At 42.0% G+C, this 5,231-nt stretch overlaps 1 pseudogene; it reads left to right on the top strand.

Moving 5' to 3' along the window:
* The first annotated feature begins 3,320 nt into the window (after positions 1–3,320).
* LOC136317923 (small nucleolar RNA U3) lies at positions 3,321–3,446 on the top strand (annotated as a pseudogene).
* Positions 3,447–5,231: the final 1,785 nt, after the last annotated feature.

Here is a 5,231-nt window from a genome sequence, read left to right as displayed (position 1 = left end):
TAACATCTATTATAGCACTGTTTAAATGGTGTCATTTAGATGAAGTGTGTGCTATTCCACTCATTGTCTTAAACTAAATATTTAGGGCTGAATAGATTTTATTATAATTCCTTATTTCATGGTCGAGTTTGATCCTTTTCTTATGGTTTCTTGCTTATTGGGTTTTAAATTACAATTTAAGTGCCATGGAGGAATTTGAATAATGTGTTAATGATAGACGGTCCTATAGTCACAGCCCTGCATTTGCTTGGGTTTCATTATGGTGCGTTAAGCGTTTTTCTTCTTACTTTAAGTAAACTATTAATTCTTTCCTATTTCTTGTATTGGTAAAGGATCTAAACTTGGAACATATTAGCATGAAGTGAACAGTGAAGAATACCAGATAACTTTATATTAGAGAAAAGTAATGACTAAATTATATAAATTCCACTGCTTTATAAGATGCCTTTACAATCAACTTTTGTATTATAGGGACTTGTTATATAATCCTGCTAAAATGACCACTTACACTTTATATAGAATTCATATGTATGAATTGACATTCTTCAGATATTATTATGTATCATTTAAATAAACCCGTAGGAAGGTTTTTCTTCCCTAAATGGTATATAATGCAAACATAGAACATGTAATATGTGGATAAATTTATTAGTCTGTGTTATATGAATTTAGACCATATTTTTTTTTTTTGGTGGAGGATGAACTTATTGCTAAGGTATCATTTTATCCTGTTGGATACAGGCAAAACAAATTCTTATTTTGGCTAATCAAATGCCAACACATCTCTGAGCATAGAGCTGAAGTTAGAAATAATATAAATGAACCATTTTAACCTTGATCAGTCTGAAATAACTAATACAGTTTTTTGAAGTAAATGATTTCTTCATACCTAGCAATTTGAGAGTCCAGTGTTAATACACTATTTCTGGAAAGAAAGCCTTGTTGTTAGAAGCACAGAGTGCAATGATATGAAATGTTAGTGGTGAACATTTCTATTATAGTATTGTAGGTATGTGGACTGGTATAAACTTGATTTCTTTCTTTCTTTTTTTTTTTTTGCCCGAGTTTAGAAGCTGTTAAAATATTACTGTTAAGATATAATATCATTCTGTGTTTCCTGGAATAAGAAAATAGTCAAAATCACGTTAAGTCATCTCAATTATCTATGAAGAGCTCTCCTGCTTTGTTGAAGTTCACTAGGGTTGAATGTGGCATGAAACCACTTAGATATTATATTGGAAAAAATCAGAATCATAATAAGATTTCATATGTTGAAAAGGCAGACTTTAAAAAATGACTTAGCCCTGGCTAGTTTGCTCAGTGGTAGAGCGTCAGCCCAATGTGTGGATGTCCCAGGTTGAATTTCTGTTCAGGGCACACAGGAGAAGCGCCCATCTGCTTTTCCACTCCTCCCCCTCTTGCTTCTCTCTCTCTCTTTATTCTCCTCCCCTCCTGCAACCATGGCTCGATTAGAGTGAGTTGGCCTTAGGCGCTGAGGATGGCTCCATGGCCTTTGCCTCAGGCTCTAAAAAAATGGCTCTGGTTGCAACAGAACAAGGGCCCCAGATGGGCAGAGCATCTCCCCCCTAGTGAGCTTGCTGGGTGAATCCTGGTCAGGGCGCATGTGGAAGTCTGTCTCTGCCTTTCTTTCTCTCACTGAATTAAAATAAATAAATAAAGAAAGACAGACTTATTTTCAGTTCGGTCTAAGAAGTACATGTGATGCAGCAAAGCTGATCAGGTGACTATGTCGTAACAATCAAACATTTTTAAATAGTATTAGGAGTGAACTCATCCAGTTATTTTTTTAAATGGCTTTGATGGGTAGAAAAATGATCTGGGTGGAGTGCAGAGTGCATTCCTAGCAGCTGTGGCTGATGCAATGCTGTGAGAATACTCCAGCTCCCAGAAGCCTCCTGGGCATACCCAGGAAGGAAGCTAGCCCACTATAAGGAAGTGACTTAGCCCTGGCCGGTTGGCTCAGCGGTAGAGCGTCGGCCTAGCGTGCGGAGGACCCGGGTTCAATTCCCAGCCAGGGCACACAGGAGAAGCGCCCATTTGCTTCTCCACCCCTCTGCCGCGCTTTCCTCTCTGTCTCTCTCGTCTCCTCCCGCAGCCAAGGCTCCATTGGAGCAAAGATGGCCCGGGCGCTGGGGATGGCTCTGTGGCCTCTGCCCCAGGCGCTAGAGTGGCTCTGGTCGCAACATGGCGACACCCAGGATGGGCAGAGCATCGCCCCCTGGTGGGCAGAGCGTCACCCCTAGTGGGCGTGCCGGGTGGATCCCGGTCGGGCGCATGCGGGAATCTGTCTGACTGTCTCTCCCTGTTTCCAGCTTCAGAAAAATGAAAAAAAAAAAAAAAAAAGGAAGTGACTTAGCATCAACCACGCAGCTCCCTTATCTTTTCAGCCATTGGCTATGAAGGACACGCTGTAACACCCTATTGGCTGAATTCATGTATATAAGCTAGCTTACTTCCTGGATAAAGTGGATCTGCGTCACTGAACCTGGTCCCCGGAGTCGGGTCTTTGCATCTCCGTCATCCTCACCCCCAGCAGGACTTGTCCACAAGATAATAAAATCACTGTTAATATTCTTTAAAGGAAAAACCTGTGATCCCTGCCTTATGTCAGAAAAGTCTTTGAAACAATAATTAACGTAAGTCAAAATCAAATGTACGTATAGTGCCTCATATTACTCTGAAGACTGCTAAAGTGGTGTTTTAATTTTTTTTTTTTTTGTATTTTTCTGAAGGTTGGAAACGGGGAGGCAGTCAGACTCCCGCATGCGCCCGACTGGGATCCACCTGGCACGCCCACCAGGGGGCGATGCTCTGCCCATCTGGGGCGTCGCTCTGTTGCAACCAGAGCCATTCTAGTGCCTGAGGCAGAGGCCACAGAGCCATCCTCAGCACCCGGGCCAACTTTGCTCCAGTGGAGCCTTAGCTGCGGGAGGGGGAGAGAGAGAGAGGAAGGAGAGGGGAAGGGGTGGAGAAGCAGATGGGCGCTTCTCCTGTGTGCCCTGGCTGGGAATGGAACCTGGGACTCCTGCACGCCAGGCCTACGCTCTACCACTGAGCCAACCAGCCAGGGCGCATTTTAATTTTTAAAAGCAATAAGATGAATGCATAAATACTAATATATAGTATTTATAAGAAGGAAAAGAGCCAGGGGAAAGGAAAATGAAGGTAGGATAAGTAATAACATCAAGCCCCAATTAAAGTCAGAACCAAGAATATTTGAACTAGAAGTTCCTGCCCCATTGTTAATATTGGACGAAATATAGTTACAACAAAGAAGCAAGTTAAAATATATACATTTCAAGACTATACTTTCAGGGATCATTTCTATAGTTTGTAAAATATATACATTTCAGGAGAGCATAAGTGGGAGATTGAGCTCAAGTTCCTTTATGGGTGCTCATAAAATGATCACTGTGTAAATCTGACAGCCAGAGAGAATCTCCTGGAGAGTTAGCTAAAATGAGCATCCTTTGCCTCATTCCTGCAAGACCCTGATTCAGTACGTTTGGGGAATGGGTTGGGTTTAGTAATCTGCCCTTTTGGTAAGTATCTTAAGTGATTTGGAAGGAGCTGCCTGACAAAGTTAGTCACTAGTCACCCAGTCTCCATTCTCCTGGGTCTACCATCTTTTCTGGTTGCAGCAACCAAACTAATCATTTGAGAATGGAAATTGATCCTCGGATGGTTCTGTGGTTGCACGTCAAGTCCAGTTCATTTTTCATGATTGAATGCAATTAGCCTGCTGGTGAATTTTGCAAATTCATGACCCTCCATTCTTTCCTTACTCCCTCTATTCTAGCCATACAATATTTTCTTTGATCCTCAGAGCACCAGGCTCATTCCTGCCTCTGCATTTTGCACTTGCTGATTTTTCTGCTGGGACCATCTTCCCACAGACCTTCCTATGGCTGGCTCTCTCACTTCATGTCTCTGTTCAGATGCCTTCCTTGATACTCTGTGGAAAATAGCACTACCTCCACCTTCTCTCTGTGTCTCCTAACACTGCTTAGTTTTTCTTCATGGCACTATCACTCCCTGTTATATAACTTACTGCTTTCTTAGTTTTGTTTCCTCCACAAGAATGCCATTTTCAAGAGAGTTGGGTCTTTGTATTGTTCCATCAAAGAAAGACAGTGATATGTAATTATAAAATATTTTTATTTTATTTCTTGCCATTTGCTTTTTATATTTTCCTTTGCCCAAGGTGAAAATTGGGAACATCTCATGACTTTTCTCTATACTGTTAGATGATACAAAGCCCTATGGTTAGTAATAAAAAGGTCCAGTCCAGTGTGATGACCAAACTTTGGAATTGATATAAGGGTGAGTGTCCTTTCTCCACTTCCCCAGATGGGTCTGGTGGAAAACTAGCATTTGGTGGAGAATGTTATAGTCAACTTCTTGCCTTAGCAACACTTGCTTTTATTTCTTCTCCCCTGTTTCACTAAGTGGAAGTCTTGATCCTCTGGAAATGGAGTGCAAGGGATTGAGGTTGAAGAGGTGTGGGAAGTAGGAAAGGTCTTACTTGATTGGTGCCCTATGACACTGGATTGATGCTTTCTGGGCCTGAGTACAAATTTTAAGAATTGATTCTTTCATAAACACTTTGGAAGTCGATAAGAATTGCTCTCATTGCTACACATTTCTCCCTATAGTTCCCTCAAGGAAGATGAACGCCTCTCTCCCAGTTAATTCCTTATTTATCTTCAGCCCTGAGAATCTGGCAGTTCCCACAGCTTCTCTTAACTGAGTTGTGTTTGTCCCTCCAGGGGGTCATCTGGGATAGACCTAAGAAGAGCCCACACTGGCTCTAGTGAAGGACAATATCTGGCCCATGAGAAACATTTCCTTTTCCCTAATGAACTCTGGCTGTGCTGGTCAATCCCAATGTTAACCAGCTTCCTCCCTCCCTTAGCTGTCAGAGAAGTTAGTCTGCTAGTCTCCTTCAACTTGGATTTTCCAGACAATAATGTAAAATGTCACTAATGCCCCAGAGAGCACATATTCAGCCCTGTCAGTGGTCTCATTAAACTGCCCCTCTCCTGAGAGGTGAGGTGGGAGGCATCTTCCATCCCTTCTTCCTAATGGAGGTGGTGGCGGGATTCACAGCATAGCAAAAGCCAGTACCAGGCTGTGTTCTGACTGGTTAGTGCCCATGCCATTTTTTTCATTAAATATATAGTTTTTTATTATTCTGGATCCAACTATTC

The sequence above is a fragment of the Saccopteryx bilineata genome, chromosome X (assembly GCF_036850765.1).
Source record: "Saccopteryx bilineata isolate mSacBil1 chromosome X, mSacBil1_pri_phased_curated, whole genome shotgun sequence".
NCBI classification, from domain to species: Eukaryota; Metazoa; Chordata; class Mammalia; order Chiroptera; family Emballonuridae; genus Saccopteryx; species Saccopteryx bilineata.
This window is presented reverse-complemented; position numbering and strand designations above follow the sequence as displayed.